Source organism: Notolepis coatsorum (genome assembly GCF_963971535.1).
Source record: "Notolepis coatsorum genome assembly, chromosome: 2".
In the NCBI taxonomy this organism is placed as follows: Eukaryota; Metazoa; Chordata; class Actinopteri; order Aulopiformes; family Paralepididae; genus Notolepis; species Notolepis coatsorum.
This window is the reverse complement of record NC_140166.1, coordinates 64,580,938-64,601,392: the sequence shown is the minus strand read 5'-3', so window position 1 is coordinate 64,601,392 and position 20,455 is coordinate 64,580,938.

Sequence of the window (20,455 nt, the reverse complement as noted above, 5' to 3'; positions counted from 1 at the left end):
CGTTTTCATAGAACCACTGGCACAACTGATCAGGCAGACCGAGGACATCAAGGGAGTAAGGATAAAGGGAACGGAATATAAACTAGGCTTATTTGCAGACGACGTGATAGTATACATGAGGCAACCAGAAAAGAGCTTCCCGGCACTGATGGATCTACTGAAGGAATATGGCCACTACTCAGGATACAAACTAAACGTGACAAAGACACAGACCTTAGCATGGAACTATTCTCCAACGACGGAAATTAGAGAACAGTACGGGATAAGATGGGACATGGACAAGATTAAATACTTAGGGGTGAACATCACGAGAGGGGTGGAGAAACTGTTTGAGGCGAATTATACACAGATAAATCAGAACATCAAGAGAGACCTAGAGAGATGGACAGTAATGCCCTTGGACTTCAATTCAAGAATAGAGGTCATTAAAATGAACATACTATCAAGGTTACTGTACCTATTCCAGTCACTACCGATACAAATACCACAGAATCAATTCAGGGAGTGGGACAGACTGATATCGAGGTTCATATGGGCGGGGAGAAGACCACGGGTCAGATATAAAACACTACAACTACCAAAGGAAGAGGGAGGGATGGCAGTACCCAGCCTACAAGATTATTACTATGCAGCACAACTGAGAGCAGTGACGTGCTGGTGTAACGACAGATATGAGGCAAGATGGAAAGACATTGAAAAAGAAGGGGAGGGATACAAGGTACAAGCTCTGGTGGGGGATAGGGAACTATTTAAAGAAAAAGAGGGACTATTAGATCCAATCACCAAATGCACCTTGACCATATGGAACAGAGTAGTAAAAACACACAAATTGGAGAAGCAGTCAGGGGTCCTGAGATGGGTAGCACATGACAAGAGATTCAAACCAGGGAGGTTAGACCATGGATTCAGAAGGTGGGAGAGGGGGGGGGGGGGGGGGGCAACAGCAATATGCAAAATGATAGAGAAGGGAGAAATGCAGACACTACAAAAATTAAAGGAGAAATTTGGACTAGAAAACAGGGACCACTTCAGATATCTACAGGTTAGAGACTACTACAACAAAGAAATAAGGGGGGCCAAAGACGAGGAACAGAATGGAATAATAAAGATGATAGTATGGGCATACGAAGGGGGGCAAGGAAGAGTAATATCAGCAATATACCGGGCTATAATGACCAGCAAGGGACACACGACAGATTACATAAGGGAGAAATGGGAGAGAGAGCTAGAGATAGAAATAACAGGGAAGGAATGGGGGAACATATGCGAGGTACAACATTCAACAACAGGATCGAGAATATGGAAAGAATTTGGATGGAAAAACATAATCAGATTCTTTATAACCCCAGAGCTGAAGGGAAAATATGCACCAACACAAAAAGCATGCTGGAGGATGTGTGGGAAGGAGGGGGCAAATCACACGCACATATTCTGGGGATGTCAGAAGCTGAAGGGGTATTGGGAGGAGATAGGGGAAGCAATGATCAGAATATTAGGATACGGGATACCACAAACAGGACTGGTGCTTTACTTAGAAGACCTGACACACAAGGGAATACAAGGGGGGGACAAATATTTAATAAAGATAATGTTGATAGCGGCCAGAAAAGCAATAACGAGACTGTGGTATAAGGAAGACCCACGACAATAGCAAAATGGGTAGGAATAGTGGAAGAAATACAGGATATGGAAAGGATAACACACATGCTGAGGTTACAGGAAGAGAAATTTGGGGAAAGATGGGGAAAGTGGGAGGATTATAAAAGGAACGAGAACGACATCACAGAGGAAGAACCAAATGCAACACAAGAGAGCGAAGGGTAAAGGAGGAAAGATGTTCAAGCAGGGTCTATGAACCCATGTCACACACCTGTACTTTAGTTAATATTTTCTATTTTGTTTTTGGGATATTACAAGTGCTGAATGCTTTTATACCTTATTATTTATGTCTGTTTAACGGTGTGATATTAAATATTCAGGGATGATGTGGTTTGTGTATGGGTGAAACAAAAGGCAAAGTGAAAGTTAATAAACAAGAGAAAAAAAAAGAAAGGACGAAGGAGAAGGGAAGAAAGAAACTCAAGGAGGGTCTCTGGACCCAGATCACACATACAAACAGTCAGCATTTATTGTCTTTGAGTAGGAATTACCTGTTTATGCCTGTTTAAGGGAGATACACAATCAGCCTTTGTATCAAATACCTAGAAAACAACAGTAGGGGAACCAGACAACTAACCATGTGATACCCATGTAAATATTTATGTGCACTGTTTTTTCTTTTCGTTTTTATTGTGATACTAGTCTCTTCATTTTTTATTATTTATTTTTTGTAAGTGCTGTCTGTCTAAATAACTGTTAATAAAAAATTTAAGTTTAAAAAAAAAGAAACTGTTCACTCTCTCAACCGGTGCCCCGTCGATGCTGAGAGGGCTGTAGTCCTTGACCCCCGACCTCCTGAAGTCCACAATCATCTCTTTTGTTTTGCTGACGTTCAGGGAGAGGCAGTTCTCCTGACACCACTGTGACAGATTCTCTACCTCTTCCAGGTAGGCCCTCTACCTCTTCCAGGTAGGTGGGTAGTGATTCACATTCCTTTACAGCTTTGGGTAGGGCGTTCTGTTTCGTTATGGCTTCGCTCAGCACCAGTTGCACTGTACTTCACTTCGTGCACGTGCACTGAATAAAAAATTCCACCATGTACCTTTACATCCCAACATTCGTCTGACCACACCCCCATCCGCTTACCTTCATAAGCAGGTGTGTGGTCACCTACTCGCCTCCTTCTTCACTTTCACCACAAGGAAGTGCCTTCGGTCAGATCCCCACTTGACGAGGTTGTTAGCTGAAGAAAGTTGAGACGTGTTTACATTGTGCTTATTTTTTTCTTCTCTCATATATTCGATAGAAAAACCTAAGTCATAATGTCTACTCCGGAGAGTCGTGTTCTCGGCGCCACTCTCCACCAGCGGTTCTCCATTTCCGCCTCCGTCGTACGTCGTGGAGCGGGGCTGTTGCCTCTCTCGTGGTTGACAGCCACGCCCAGTAGGCGTCCGATGGGTAGTTTGCCTCCAAGGAGCTGGTGCACCGGTGCCGTCGCCTATGCGATGGCCTGGTTCTGGCTCTGGTTCCTCTGTTTCCGGGGAATCGTCCGCTGTTGGGCGGCCGGTTCCTTTGGTTCCAGGGGATTTGAGACGCAAACTTTTTGCGTCGGCTCGCTCCCGTCGCAAGATGGTGGCTTGCAGACGCGAACGGCCCGGGTTTGGTGAGTTGCTGGAGCCCAGTGAGGATGCGTCGGTCTCTACATGCCCAATGGAAACAGAGGATTACATGGTAGAGGCGGACGGGTTCTTATTTGAAGGCCCGGTGGAGACAGGTATCCCACCCGTCCAGGTAACACTGGAGGGGGGTGAGATGTCTCCTTGGGGCGCCTCGTTTGAAGACGTTGGAGAAGAACCTCTGACTCGTCGGCGGGATGCCCTGCAATCAGCCACATCGGAGTGTGGCTCCTTGACCAGTGGAAGCCTGCTGTATGTGAGGGATGCGGGCTCGGTGGAGGAAAGTCTGCAGGGGGAACTGCAGGCTTTGTTTCCCGAGCTCATGGCGGTGGCGGTAGTCGCAAACGGCGTGCCGCAGCCACTGCCTGTTCCTGTCCCTGATGATCTCATAGGTCATTTATGGCAGCGTCGCCCGGTGAGAGGGGTGGACGTTGTCTACCCATTTTTCCCCTCAATGGGGGCCTATGTTCGTCAGGGCCAGGTGGTGTCCCACATCATAGGCCTCACCCCCGCCTACGTACAAGTTACGCGGGTGGCGGGTTTGGTCGACGGTATGAGGGAGGGCGTGCCGCGGCTTGATAGGCCAATGGCCGCGCTCCTCTGTCCGGAGGTGGTGTGGGAGCCGTTAACGAAGCCGGTTCCTCAAGGGAAATCGGCGAGGCGGTTGGCATACTGGAGCGACCAGTCATTTATCTCCGGAACACAATCTCTAGCTGCCGCGTCTAACATCGCGCAGCTGGCAAGATTCATGTCCGGGATATTGACGGGCGGCATGGAGCAGAGTGATGTACAACATGACCAGCTCTCCCAGGCGGCAGGAGCTATCCTGCATCTGACTCAGCTGCAGGCCATAGCCGCTGGGAAAGTGCGCGCCCTGGCAACTCTGAGCCAGCGCCACCTTTGGCTGGAGCAGGCGCGTGTGCCGGAGAAGAAGAGGCTTCCACTTCTGACGGCACCCGTCTCCGATGCTGGACTGTTCGGGAAGGCCCTGCACTTGATGACCTCGACGTGCAGAGAGATGCAGGAGGAGCGCTCCATGCTCCAACCTCATTTTCCCCCTCCCGATGTTGCCGGTGGAGTCAGACGGCTGCCACGTCGTCGAGCGTCTTCCGCCGTGGCTGCTGCTGCCACCACTGCCACTGCTGGTCCTTCGAGGAAGAAGGCCAGGAGGAGAGAGGGCGCCTCCGCTACAGCCGGCCCATCTACGCCTGGAGGAGACGGTAGGGATCGTCGAGACCAGCCGCCGATTGCTTACCGTCCCTCCGGTGCTCCCAGGGGTGGCAAATCCCGAGCGGCTCGAGGCGGCAGGCGCCGCTAGACCCAGTGACTTTTTTCCCGTGCGGTCCCCTCTGTTTTCCCTTCCCAGCCTTACCATATGATTTGTTCAGAAATAAAAATACTGTATTTTTTGTTAACAAACTGTGTGTTTCTTCACCAAACATATGATGGGGTTGCAAAGTGTGAATCTTCACTAGTATGGGTTGAGGGTTACGTTCATGTTAAGAGCTTAAGCAAGGTCTGCAGCCTACACTCGGTTGAAAAAGGGTTTTTTCTACCTCGGCCTGAGTCTCCACATAAAGGTAGAGGTTACTTGTATGTTCTGTTGCTTACACAAGTAATGTTGAGCTACAACACTGTTGTGTTGGTTGCAGTAATGCTCGTATGAACACGTACCACGGTTCAGCCGTTCTCGCTCTCTCTATCAGTGTTTTTCTATGTTCAACATGGATGCAGGTGTAGGATTCACACACACACGCGACTTGGTTTTGTTGTAAACCCTGTTCACAGTTGTCTGTGGTTAGCATGCATTGTATTAGCTTGCACTATTCATTAGCATTGCTACTAAAGGTATCGTGTGCTAAAGTTGTTGTTGTATGCAAGGGAAGGGCTTGTGAGGGGGTACCGAATAAACCCCCGCCTGATCTCTGCCAACGACGAGAGGGCCTACCTGGAAGAGGTCAAGGTCCTGGCGGGATGGTGCCAGGAAAACAGCCTCTCCCTGAACGTCAGCAAAACAAAGGAGATGATTGTGGACTTCAGGAGGTCGGGGTCAAGGACTACAGCCCCCTCAGCATCGACGGGGCACCGGTTGAGAGAGTCAACAGCTTTAAGTACCTCGGAGCCTACATATCCGAGGACTTGACATGGACCACACACATTGACAGTGTTGTGAAGAAGGCACGACAACGCCTCTACTTCCTCAGGCGCCTAAGGAAGTTCCAAGTCAGTCAGAAGATCCTTAAGAACTTCTACTCATGTACAATAGAGAGCATCCTGACTGGCAACATCACCTCCTGGTTTGGGAATAGCACTGCACAAGACCGAAGCAGACTACAAAGAGTGACACGTTCAGCCGAACGCACAATTGGAGGGGGGCTCCCCACCCTCCAGAACATTTACAACAAGCGGTGCAGGGGCAAGGCTAAGAGAATCATTAAAGACTCCAGTCACCCGAACAACTGCCTCTTTGAACTGCTGCGGTCAGGCAAGCGATACCGGAGTCTCAAGGCGAGCACAGAAAGACTCAGAAGAAGCTTCTATCCCCAGGCCATCAGGCTGCTAAACGAACAATGAACACTACACAACAACAACCATCAAACGCACATAGCACACACATCCACACGCACACACTCACTTAAACAAACACACTGTAGCACCCACTCCACACACTTTATAGCACACACTCACTTTGGATCCTTGTTGTGTGTTTTTAATCCATCAATAAAATAAAATAAAACAAACACACTGTAGCACCCACTCCCCACACTTTATATTTATTGATGAAGGATTGCACTACAACTCGTACACCTTACTGTAAATTGTACCTAAATTGTACCTCATCCCATTTCTGCTTTGCACTATATAGCATTGTACATTAGTACACTGCATAGTATTGTATATTATACGGTAACTCAGTTACGTCTATTCTGCATCGAACATTGTACATATGTCTATACTGAACACTGTGACCTCATTTTCTACTTCTAAATTACATGCTATACTATGTTATTTGATACTATCTTGTCTAGCACAGTCTCTGGAGCGTAACAGTAAGAAGCATTTTGTATGAAAGTATTCTGTACTTCTGTATGACAACTATTAAAGAAACTTGAAACTATTCTGATTGGTCAGGGGGTTTATTCATCTCTTGTCAGTCCAGTCAGGGCCAAGCCGTTAGGCGAGTTGGCAGGGAGGGGGGGGGGGGGGGGGGGGGAGGGTTTCCCTGACTCTGCTCCTATTAAACAGGCGTAGAGTGTTGGGTTTCCCCTCGTCATAGCACACGTCACTACGCACGTTGCTATTGACGATGGCTTCCGTGAGTTAGAACTGTATGTACGGTCTGTTGTTGTCAAAGTGTCGGGATAGAGCGTGGGTTCCACTACGCTCGATATATGTGTAACTTGAGTCGGTTGGTCACATGACTCAAGATAACTAAACTAAACAAGATGGCTGCTGAGTGAGTAAGCTGGGTCTGAGCTCATGTCTGTTTGACTCTCTTTATTTAAACTGTAGCTTAATGACTTCCTAAACCACTACATCTACTACATCTATATATATAGACAAGACTTGTGGCTTTATATCACAAACATTTTGCAACTCTGCTTGGCTAAACGACTGATTGTTTGTAGTACAAACAATGGATGAAGACACAATGAGAACCTTATCTCAATCCATCGTCCAACAGATAAGAACTGATATGATTGCCTTCTTGGATGCTAAGCTGGAACCTATTATTTGTACTTTGAACGGCATTCAGAACTCTGTATCCACACTAGCAGACCATCTGCAGCTAATGGAGCACCGTGTTGGAGCCAATGAAGATAATGTGAATGATCTCACCACCCGTGTCATACAACTTGAAAAAGACAACTCTTACCTGCTGACAAAGATTGATGACATGGAGAACAGAAGCAGATCTTTGAACCTCCGCTTCATAAAAGTACCCGAGGCCGCTGAAGGTCGGGACCTGATCGGGTTCATGACTGGCCTGATTCCTCAACTCCTGGGGCAGGAGAACTTCCCCACTCCATTATCCATTGAAAGGGCTCATCGCAATCCGACCTCTCGACAGGACGACAGATCCAACCCGAGACCTATCCTGATAAAGCTACAACACTTTCAGGATAAAGTCAAGATCCTCCGACTTGCACGTGAAAAAAAATAGTTGTTCCTTAATAACTCGTGTGTCTTCATCTTCCCCGACTACAGTGTTGAACTGACAAGAAAACGCCAGGCCTTCCTACCAGTGAAACGGCATCTCAGAGATCTTAATTTAAGATACTCACTTCGTTTTCCAAGCACCCTGAGTGTGTCCGTCAACGGCAAAGAGGAGCTGTTCCGCGACCACAAAACTGCCGAAGCTTTCTTCAAGACTACAGCGTAATTAACTTCCATTCTCGTCAAAGTCTCTCGAAGATGTCGCCTCATGTTCTTGGATGACAATGTTGATGACTCCAATTGATGCCAATAGGCTAGCTTTAGCCATTCACTCGCCACTAACGTTAAGACAATCTCTCGAAAATATCCTACGTTTGTTAACATTCCTCTTCATGATCGTTGTTAACTCCATCGACATGAAAATAGTGACTTTTTGAACTAACCGGTGGAATCGCCTTGTTGCTGTCAGTCTTTTTTTTTGGCTGATATTCTTTCGTTCTCTAAACTCGCGTCCAACAGGTTGGGTACGCTGACTTTTTTGTTTGCCGGAAAGTGTGGCGCCTCCGTCTACTTTCTACTGGCGTAAAGCGGTAGCATAGTGTTGTAAAGTGTTGCAAGGTGTAGTCTCGTTATCTTTACACTAAGAGGAATAATTTATTTCAGTTTTTCTTTTAGGTTGTTATCTTGTACTATGTAATGCTCTCTTCTTTTCAGGTTGGACTGAGGGTATTATTATTATAAAAATAATATATATATATGTATATATTGAATTATTAGTTGTATTTATATATATATATTTTTCCCTTTAATGAATCTTGTCACTGAAATGTACACTGTACCCTTTCCAACCTCATATGTGGTACTAACTTATCTTACCATTTGTAAAGTTACTACTGAGCTACATATACATAACATAAACAGACAAAGCTCAGTGAGGTGGAGGTTCTGGCCTACTCACCTAAATCCTTGGGCCTAAGGGGTCAAGGATCAATGTGCCAGTCTTGTTTTCTGTTTTTTGTTTTTATGTTTTCTGTGTGTGCCAGTTATGTGTTCTGTCTGTTTGTCCTGTCTCTGTGTGCTCTTGTGTTTTATAATCTTTTATGGATCTGCTTTTCTCTATGTTTGGTCAATGATAGTATCCTTATTAAACGTATGAACAACTGGATAGTGTTAAAGGTTTGAAAATTATTCATTTGAATATCAGAAGCCTTTGTACCAAAATCACTCTACTTCGTGCATGGGTTGAACTATATAAACCAAATATTATAACCCTGTCTGAAACCTTGCTCTCCACTAGAATATCTAATAATGAAATTAAACTCACAAATGATGTCTTATATAGAGCTGACAGGGGAACAAAGGGAGGTGGTTTAGCCACATATGTGTCATCCACTCTGGCTTCCGAACTAATTACACCTGTTGTTGAGCCGTCTCACTTTGAGAGTATTTTTGTAAAGGTAACTCTGCATGAAAACAAGTATATTACTATAGGAAATATTTACAGACCTCCTTCTTCACCTGCTGAATCCTTTAATTCTATAGCCTCTACCATAAACTCTATAAGTAATAAAAATGAACTTATTATTCTGGGAGACTTTAATAAAAATTGGATTGATAAATCATCTAACAAACAAAAAAGCATATTTGGTCATTTGAATTTAAGCCAGCTAATTAATGAGCCCACTCGTGTCACACCCACATCTCAATCTCTAATTGACTGGATACTGGTCTCTCATCCAGATAGAATTTTAAAATCAGGTGTAATGTCTGATTGTTTCAGTGACCACTCACTTGTGTACTGTATTTGGAAAATTAAACTTCCTAAATCACCACCCAAACTGATTAAAATCAGGCAATATAAAAAAATGAACATTGGCCAATTTATCAATGACGTGATTTCCATCAATTGGGATAGGTACCAACTAATACCAAATGTTCACTGTGCTTGGGACTTCTTTCTCTCTGAGTTTACTAAAACTATTGACAAGCATGCTCCTTATAAAAATATAAAAGTCAAAGGAAGGCATCTCCCCTGGATTACTTCGGAACTTATAGGTATTTTCAGGCAGAGAGACAAAGCTTGGGCAGCATCTCGTAAATCTAAGGATCCTGCTGACTGGGAAAAGTACAGGCAGTTGAGAAATGTGTCCAAAACCATGACCAGAAATGCAGAAGCCAATTATTATAGAGAGTCTCTTACTCGTGATTTTAAAAATCCCAAAAACTTTTGGAAGAAAATAAAAGACTTAACTGGTTCGGATAAAAATATATCCTCCAACCAAATAAGAGTCAACAATATTATTTTACACAATCCTAATTTAGTCGCGGATGCATTCAATCAACACTTTTCTTCTGTCTCTTCTCCCACAATGCATGATCCTTATATTACTCTTAACAATATTCAGCCCTGTAACAGCTCCTTCTCTTTTAAGAAAATAACACCTGTTGAGGTCCATGCTGCAATTAATGATCTGAAGGTAGGTAGTGGTCCCGGGTTAGATGACATTGAGAACAAATTTCTAATTATAGCATCACACATTATCATGTATCCACTCTGTGATCTCTTCAACATGTCATTATCCACTTGTGAAATACCGGCTATCTGGAAGTGGTCTTGTATCACTCCTTTGCATAAAGGGGGTGATTTTCTAGAACCTAATAATTACCGTCCAATCTCAATTATCTGCTCCACTATAAAAATATTTGAAAAGTTAATTTATAACCAATTATCATATTATCTAGATGAACACAATATATTATCACCCAATCAATCTGGCTTTAGATCAAATCATTCTACAACTACAGCACTATTGAAACTTACTAGTGATATTTTCTCTGCCTCTAATAATGGTAACTTGACTGGTGCTATTTTTATTGATTTAAGCAAGGCCTTTGATCTCGTTGACCACTACCTCCTTTTAGATAAATTATATTCTGTTGGTTTGTCAAGGAATTCTTTATTATGGTTTAATTCCTATCTGCATAATAGAAAGCAATGTGTAGCAATTCAAGGTAGAAAATCTGATTTATTAGTTCAACAAAGAGGTGTGCCGCAGGGCTCAACTCTTGGTCCACTTCTTTTTTCTATTTTTATAAACGACCTCCCTTCAATTATTTCTGAATGTTGTATTCAGCTCTATGCTGATGACACTGTAATTTACACCTCCAAATCCACTCTATCACACATTGAATTAGCTCTGCAATCTGATTTTAATTCCTTGCAACATTGGTTAGCTGCTAACAAATTACTACTCAACAAAAGCAAATCATATACAATGATCTTTGGTACTCCCCAGTGCATCAAATCTAAAGCCAAATCTCGTGCATGTGCTATTCATAGTTTAGATGGTACACCTTTACAAAGAGTCGAACACACAAAATACTTGGGTGTTTGGCTTGACTCTGAATTATCATTTAAGTGTCACATTGATCATATTGTAAGAAAAATTAATCTTAGTGTGGGTATTCTCTATCGCTCCAGAAACTGTTTAACTCTTTCTGTTAGAAAAAAGCTTGTAATTCAACTTATTTTGCCACTTATGGATTATGCAGATATTGTCTACCAGGTTGCATCCAAAACAAATCTCATTCCTCTCAATACATCTTACAATAAATTATGCAGATTTGCTCTTGGATGCCCTTTTACAACGCATCACTGTCTAATGTATGAAACACTGAATTTGCCCTCTCCCACTGTAAGAAGACAGCGCCACTGGTTACAATTTATTTTCAAATGTATTCATCTTAATTATCCACAATATCTAAAACAATACTTGACTCCATATTATTCCAATTATTATTTAAGGCATTCTAGCCAACTCTATTTTTGCATACCTACACTTTCAACACTCTCAAAAGCAACAGCCAAGAAAGCCTTTTTGTTCAAAGCCCCTTCTGATTGGAATAACTTACCTGCAAATACTCGTTCCATCTCATCTTTTTATTTATTTAAAAATGCGCTGTCTTCTTACTTCCATAGTACATGTACATGTTTTTAGTTTATCATTTTTATCATTTTTAGTTTATCATTTTTAGTTATCATTTATATATTGCATACTATCATGACTTTCATTACTTATCTCGTACGAAGTAACGATCCATTCCTATCCTTGCTGGATTTTTGTTTTGTTTTGTTTGTCCTGTTTATTTTGTCATCTTGTATGTTGGTTTACTTATTTTGTAATTTCATTTCTCAGTTGATTTTGTTGTTGTAGACTGTTTTGATGTCCAATGTTTTTGTGTGTGTTTTTTTCTTTTTCTGAAAAGTACATACGCTGTATTGTGTTAGGATCCCCTCGAAAACGAGATGCTACATCTCAAGGGGTTATTCCGAATAAAGAATTTCAATATATTACAATGGCTTTTTCACTCTATGACTCACGTGGGAAGTCTCTCTGGGGAGTTCCGTCTAATCCTCTGTGGTGGGGGTGACTGGATATAAAAATGTGAACAGTTTTTATCCTCAGCTGTGTCAAATGGGATTCATGTCAGTCGGTGCTTCTTTTCTTTTTAATAAAAGAGTGTGGAGTATAGGAAGCACCACACCCTTCTTGTCGTTCTCCCAGGCGCCTTGAGGATTCAATGAAGGGTCTAAATTAGCCTGTTCATTGATGTGGTTGTGTCCCGACGCATGCATGGTGCTAGCTCGGGGTGTTTCTGATAAGAATCATGCGGGTAGCTAGTACGCCTTGGTTGCTTGTTGTTAAAACTGCGTTTTTATAAAGCAACTGGGATGGAGGTTTGTCCTCTTCTGAGAACCTGTTACTGGTTCTCGACGGATTCTCGTTCATATCTGGGTGATGTTAACGGAATAGATCAGAACATAAGTAGAGGGGTCTCACGCCCTTGGGGTGGGCCACGAGCACGGTTCACACCGGCCCGTCTGGGTGGCGCCCTCTTTTCATGTTTTTTGATCGACACGCATATCTGCCCCTTCTCCCGGAGTAGGCATGTCGGCATGGTTAGGGCACGGGACTGGTTCTGGTCACGCTGGTCCAGGTCAGTTAACCCGTTTGTCCACCGGGGATGCAGATCTGCTGTTCTGGTACCCTGAGGGACTTGGGCTTTTTTCGGGGGAAAAATGCCGGGGTCGGCCCGGGGTGTCACAAGGTTAGGCGTTATGGAGACCCTTGTTGGGTACTCTTTTGTACCTGGCACTATCATAAGGGGCTGGTTCTCTTTTCTTCGCTCCTCTCTCGCGCATGGCGGGGAGAGGGCTGTTGGGGTGGTCTTCTGGACCTCCTCGGGTAACCCTGTGTGCTTCCCGAGCCGCCGGGCCCGGTCCGAAGTAAAGTTTTGTTGATACCGTAGACCTGGGATAACCCTTTTTCTTGAGGGGTTATAGGGACAACCACCGCATATGGTACCAAGGGGGTGGTTGATTCCCTGGTGTGTTGGAGCAGAGTCAACTCCCGGGTTACCCGGTTGAGTGTGCCCCTGCACGTTCATGACGTCTGCCAATCATGTCAGCCTTCTCTGCCTCGACCCCTCTGGGTGGTTTTTTTTTAATGGAGGCTTTGTCATGGTGATCAACAACGCCAGCATACGCCCCTTCCGCCGGGGGGGCTGTTTTCAGTTGACTCCTTTGGCGCCTGTCTCGTCCGCAGTGCTCCAGGCTCAGGTTACAGCCTGCTGCCTGGTTTCCCCGGTGCGCTGCCTGCTTCCGTTGGTTAACCTTTTGAGTGCTTACAGCCATGCTGACTGCCTGTTCTGCAGGGTCAGTGTGCCAGGCGGTGTGCTATTGGGGGGAAAGGGCCCGCTCTTGGAGGGGCCTTATCCGAATACGCTGGCGATGTGGGGGGCGGTGTCACTAAGTGACCACCTGGTGGGGTCTTGATGCCTGGCGTCATTGACCTCTCCAGGCCCCCTTTTTCTAGGGGATCCAGTCCCTTCAGTGGGACTGGGTCTTCCTTCGCGCTCCGCTGCTACGGCCTTGCCACGGGGTTGGGGTTGCTCTTGACCCCGTGATTTTGGGGGCAGTAACGAGGTTGTTCCTTCTGTTCGTTCCCTGGTGGCATGCGGGTTGTGCGTGTGTGTAGTCGTGGGGTCAAGCCACGGTCTGCTCACCCTGTGCGTTGAGTTGCTTGAGTTCCTCTTCGCACAGTCGGATCCGTCTCCCTCCCGTAAGCCTCCAATAGGGCGGGTATCCTCCATTAGGGAGGGTCGGGGGGCTCGGTCCTCCCCGGTCTGATGGTTGTGGGGGGCCTCAGTGGGGTACATTTGTCGGGCTATGGCTCCCGCTCAGCTCCTGTTGTGCAACTGGTGCTGAGCGAAGCCATAACGAAACAGAACGTAAGGTTATGTATATAACCAAGTTCTGTGAGTTATGGTGCGCTCAGCACCAGGACGCCGCTGCGGCCCTTGATCTCGCTTTATGGTGAAAGTTTGGGAAGGAGGCGAGTAGGTGACCACACACCTGCTTATGAAGGTAAGCGGATGGGGGTGTGGTCAGACAAATGTACAGTGCAACTGGTGCTGAGCGCACCATAACTCACAGAACTTGGTTATATACATAACCTTACGTTCCACATTGATGTGGCATAATTGCGAAACGTGTTTAGTCCCTTGTTTGAGCGGAATCTGGGTTTAACATGATTTGTGGAGCTCCCTCTGGTGTTGTGATCGTGGTATTCACTGACCTTTGGGAAGTATTTTGACATGTACATGGGTACCTTGGTCGTGTAGTCTATCTTGTAGACCAGGCCCATTGCAAGTTGCTGTACTCTGTCGTCTACTCTAAGCCATATAGGTTGTCAAAGTGGGCAGGGGTAAGGTGGGTTCTAAAAGTCAGGTCAAGCAGTAGTCTGACCAGTTTGTTTTGAAGAAGAACAGAAGAACTTTAACTCATCAGGAGATGGTCTAATGTGCTGCAAATGGTCTTGAGTTTCAACTTGCTCTTGGTTAGCAAAGATATTAGACAACTCATCATACTCAACTTTTTGATGTATGTATGTGTAACCTGAGGTACACTAGGACCCAGGAGTTCTCTGGCCAGATACTGCTACTTTAGCCTTGAAAAGGGAAGTCCCGTGAGACTTTGACCAAACTCACGTTTGTTCTCGTCAGCTGGCATACTCCCAGGGCCCTCATTCATCAATGTGTGCGTAGAACATGTTCTATTTCCACACGTAAGCACGGAATGTAGAACCAGTGTACGCACAGGGAAGTCGGGATTCATCACACGTGCGTACGCAGGCTCTACGCACACCTGTCATGATGAATCCCACCTTGGCTCTGCGCCGAGGCTCGTGCACACTTTCACGTATTTGCATACCAGAAACGCCCCGATTAACCATATACGGTAATGGAATACACCCATGAAATGTGGAAAAATGGACTAAGCCGAGGGAAGCGTGTCATGAGACAGGCTGACAGACGTGTACACTTACGGTGATGTCGGATATGATATCTATTAACCATTGCTGCCTGGGCAGCGCAAACACTAATAAATACCGCGCTGGAATATGACTGCCTTTTCCCGTGTTGTTTGATTAATACCCAGGGATTAAAGTTCTCCTCAATTTTATTCCAAATCGCGATGGATCTCCCGTCAATTCTCTACCTGCTGCATATGATTTCTAGAGGCATACTACAATCTATTTTGATGTCAGTATTGGGTAGCCTATATAAACAATAATACGAGAGCATATACAAGAACAATGAATCTCACTGCATGTATGATGTAGCCTGCCTTTCAATACATGAACTTGAATTCCATCATGTTTGTGTGCGGGACTCACAAGGCTGTTGTCACAATGGGTGGTACCGCCCGGTACAGTAATAATAACAGTCCACACAATATCACGATCCATGCCATAGCCTATGTTCTATAACTTCTATTAGGACATGATCTGTGACGACAAATGTTCTAGAATGTTTGATTAAGATATCATACTCTGACAGCATGCCTATGATCAACAAAAACGCGAACTTGAATCCCATCATATACATAGTCTGTCCACTATCTGGTGTCATTGCAATGCGTTTTCTATTCTTTCTTATACAGTAAAAAGGGGGAAGAACACTATATTCATATGACTTGTATTCTGCTTACAGCTTCGAAATTCCACTTGTTTCGTTTAACGTAAAGCCTTTTAAATATAATCAAAACGTTCCCGTGTTTCTGCGGTCTGCGCAAAATAATAACGAGTTGAGCTTTATGATTTATGATGAATTGAAAATGGGGGACCCTGATGTAAACAAGACGAAAGTCTTTCTCTGGTCTGCATCCCCAATTAACAATTGTATGTACTGAGCTGTACTGTACTGTACCCATTCTGCAATCTGTTAATAAACTTTTCAATCAATCAATCAATCAATCAAGCTACGCGGAGCGCAGTCAGTCAGTAGCCTACACCCCGTATATTCCGATAACGCTATATAAACCATGCTGCATTCATTCTGAGAGAAAGATCTATTATTCCAAATGCTATTTATAGGGTTTTGACCATAATTACACTACTGTTGCTATTTTGCAATGAACTATAATGAACTACGGTTCGTACAGAACATGCCAGTGTTATTATGCACAGAAGCTCATTTCCTTGTTGTAATAATATATTCTACCACTGGGCGCCAGGTACGCATGGTCTGACCTGTGCGTAGACGTAAGCACGGAGTCAAGTTCAAGTTGAAATTGATGAATCCCGCTCTTTGCTTAGAAATGATCGTACGCACAGGGTAAGCACAAATCTGTGCGTAGAACACCTTGATGAATGAGGGCCCAGGTGATTACAGGTGCAGAGGAGGTCGTGCTGCCCCACTGGTTTTCAAGGTATGAGCAGGTTAAACATTATAATTTGTTAAGATCTGTTCACCCTTGCCAACATCCATTTATCATTTATTTTATCTATCTTTTGTTGCATGTGGCCAATCACCCTTGTGTCTGGGAGCACAGTTGCTGGCTGGCAATCAGGAGCTTGAGGTGGGCGTGACAACTTTAATTGATGTGTTTGTGTGACAATGGGTATGCTATGAGATGATATATTATGATGTACCGACAGACGGCGTGTAGGGCAGCCACTGTTTTTCCTCTTTTTAACTACTCTGTGCGTCAAGTGAAGTGTGGAGTTTGTGTGCAATCTTTTTAATTATTAGTAATCGTGGTCTAGCTTGGTCCAGTTGTGTGATCCCTTTTTAGTGTTTTTATTTAATAAAGTGTAAAATCTTGAATACAAAAACCTGTGTTGTACACCTGTTATTTTATTAGAAAGCCTGTGTGAACATAAATGTGAATGAGGGTCTCTCCCCTTAACAGAGTGGCGCAGTTTCTATATAGTCAACCATTAAGGTTATGTATGTATATGTGTAGCCTATATTTGTACTCCTGTTGGGGCCTCTTGGACCAGATCAATGTTTTATCTGGCTAAATAAAGGTTGGATAAATAAATAAGAAACTGATGATACCCTTTATCTGCCAGGGATTATTCTGATCTTTTACATTTACATTTACATTTAGTCATTTAGCTGACGCTTTTATCCAAAGCGACTTACAAGTTCTGTGCGACAAGACAGCAAGAAGGGTATAACTCTATCAGCTGAGTAACAATGTTCATCAAAGTGTTGCGTGTTACAGTGTAGGTTAGTTTATTAGGACAAGTGCATGACATTAAGGTTAGTCGGGGTTAGATTTTTTTTTTTTTTTTTTTATCATTTCAGATAATGGTTGAAGAAGTGAGTCTTTAGTCGACGGCGAAAGATTGGACGGGATTCGGCTGTCCTAACTGGGATGGGTAGTTCATTCCACCATTGTGGGGCAAGGACTGAGAATAGGCGGCTTCTCTTTGATGACCCTCCGGGAGCTTGGATAGGAGTAGATCTGAGGCGGCCAGAAGATGCAGAGCGTAGGGGTCTTGAGGGTGTGTAGTTAGAGACCATTGACCGGAGGTAGGCGGGAGCGGTTCCCTTTGCCGCACGGTATGCTAGGTCGAGGGCCTTGAAGCGGATACGTGCAGCAATGGGGAGCCAGTGCAGGTCCCTAAGAAGTGGGGTGACATGGGCCGACTTCGGTAGGTTTGAGATCAGGCGGGCCGCTGCGTTTTGAATGAGTTGAAGAGGCTTGGTGGCAGTGGCCGGGAGGCCAGCTAGCAGTGCGTTGCAGTAGTCGAGGCAGGAGATGACTGTTGATTGGACGAGGAGTTGGGTGGCTTCTTTTGTCAGGAAGGGGCGTATCCTTCTGACGTTGCTCAGGAGGAATCTGCAGGTTCTGGTTGTCGCTGCGATGTGAGCAGAGAAGTTCAGCTGGTCGTCGAGGACAACACCAAGGTTCTTGGCGGTCGGCGACGCGGTCACAGCTGCATTCTCGACTGTGATGGAGAGGTCGGTCAGGGGGGAGGATTTGGCCGGCAGGTGGAGCAATTCTGTTTTGCTTAGGTTCAGTTTGAGGTGGTTGGTCGTCATCCAGGCGGAGATGTCTTAATCCCCTCTCTGCCACCACTAAGTCTATGGAGATAATTTATATTAACGATAGCGAGTGCCCGGACCGAATATGGATCAACACCACTTCCGGCGCGTCACTTCCTGTCATATTCCTGTAAATACATATAAATATTGATCTCAAAGACTCCTTACGGCGTCATTGGCAGATTACGCATGTCGGAGAATGACGTGGAAACTCGTCCTTGGTGAATAAAGGGTTTACCCCTAGAAATGTTGTGTACCAAAATTAAACTAAATGCCTTCATGTAGAAGGAACTAATCAGGTTAATTTGTTTCGAGGGAACCTGATTGCGACGACACCTTCCTCTCAGCCAACTCACCTCGCGACGCTCAGACACGCACGAGGAGTCTTAATAGCAGGTAGATGGTGAATACACATGTTTGTCAATACTAAATTAATTCATTAGATGGCAAACGCTGTCCTTTATTTCTGTGCATAGAGTAATTTGCCAATTTATACAGTCAGCAAGTAATTAGTTAAAAACCTATAAGGTTATCACTTTGAGCGCCACGCCGTGTTACCCCCTTGAATGCCACGGTCCACTCCCAATGTTAGCGTTAATATCGCCTAATCTATGTTTTAAATTATGGCTGTGTCTAATCTGCCCGTCGCTTATCAAAGAATCATTTTCCAGTCAGTGTTGTCAAGGCAGATTGGTTTTTTATCGCTTCATTTCCGTTTGAGAGCATTTTGAAAAGCGCCCGTTTTGTCGGGAGGATACTGTGATCGCAGACATACTGTAGCCTGTAGTAGGCCTTGTGTATTGTGACAAATAAACCTCTTGAATCTTGTCATATATATTCAATCAGTTTCAGTAACTAAAATATACCCGCTTTATATGGTGTGTGTTCTGTAATTAACCAGTGTGTTCTGTGAATAGATATAACGTTCCTGTTTTACTGAATCCTGCAGAAACACTACAGCCAGTCAACACTATCAGCTAAATCCCCCAAGAAGTGAAGATGCAGGTAAGAAAGTGATAGTTATAGAGTGCTGACAAAGAAAGTATATATTCCCATACTGAAAGTACTGTATATCTTTAGTGTATAAAGTGTGTTGAAAATATATTTCTACCAATAGATGCTTTTCTGAGAGCATACTTGCAATGTATTTTGGTACTTTACTAATTCAAAGCACATGTTTAGTATGATCATTCATATGCGGTAAGTGTGTAATATTAACCTCTTAAGCCCTAGCCCTATTTTCAGAAAATCCGGTTAGTCGGTAGTGTGATGGTAAAGGGTTAACATTCTGTAGTGTGGCAGTGAAAGGGTTAACCGGCTGTTGTGTGGCAGTGAAAGGGTTAACCTTCTGTGTATTGTCGCAGTGAAAGGGTTAACCGTTTGGTAGTGCGGCAGTGAAAGGGTTAAACATCCGGCCATCCGGACACATGCAATTTGAAATATGATTATAGAATATAGAATATCAGGCCTATAAATGACCTTATTATGGCCAAGTCGCACATCTATGGATCGGGTCAAATCTCCCCTTTCCAATGGAGTTTAATCTCGATTTTGTATCACCAGGCGTGATTCACAAACCATGAACGAAATCTACTGTAAGTTGTACTGTATACTGTTTTTATAATGTAGATTTCTTTGCAATTTTTCATCAGATTGCAACGCAGTTTTTTTGCTAGACGTTCACAGAAAGGTAGAGAAACTAACCGCGCTCTGTTTTATGGCAATAACGTTCAGGTTTGTGGGAGATGATCCCGAAAAATAAGAGAAATAAAAAAGGAAATCTAGGAGTCAGATGATTGACAGGGGCTGGCCTGAGCTAGGAAGTGTAGTTCTGTATCATAGTGGATCCGCTCGGCGTCACTCATGCACTATCCTCGCATATGTGCATGCGCACTGAATAAAGACCACCAATGTACCTTTATATCCCAATATTTGTCTGACCACACCCCTATCAGCTTACCTACATAAGCAGGTGTGTGGTCACCTGCTCTCCTCCTTTCTCGCTTTCACCACAAGGTAGTGCCTCGGTAGATCCCCACTTGACGTGATGTGATGGTAGGAGAAGAGTTGGAAAACAAGAGATTCGTTGACATCATATCTTTATTTTCTCTCTCACTATTTTCGAGAAAATACGGCGATATTGTCTTCGTACTGGAGTGTCTGGAAGATGATGATCATTCTACACCTCCGTCGGGTTTCGTATTGGGAGTTTATGCCGCTACATGCCTCCCAACTACAGTTTTCCTTGCTGTGGCTGGTTGCGGTAAAGCACAGCTGGACTGTAGGACGCGCCGCTGTTGTGAGAAGCGGTGGGTTCCAGGTTGGTGAGTAATGTTTTGCTTGCGAGCTCCACTTGTCTGTTAGTGCTATGGGGGCTAGCTGACAATGTTTACGAACACCGGCCCCAGATTAGGGTCTTTTGTTCAGCCTCTTAGGCAACAGCGGAAGACCTTGGTCTGAAGCCCATTATAGTTAACTAGTGGGCCACGACCAGTAACACTGGTGATCCCTGTGTTTTCTGGACGAGTGGATGTTTCTCTGTCACCGTGTAGGCCCCGTCTTTCATATACAAATATGGGCATGGATGTTCGTTATCGGAAAATCTGTGTTCAAGTCAGCTA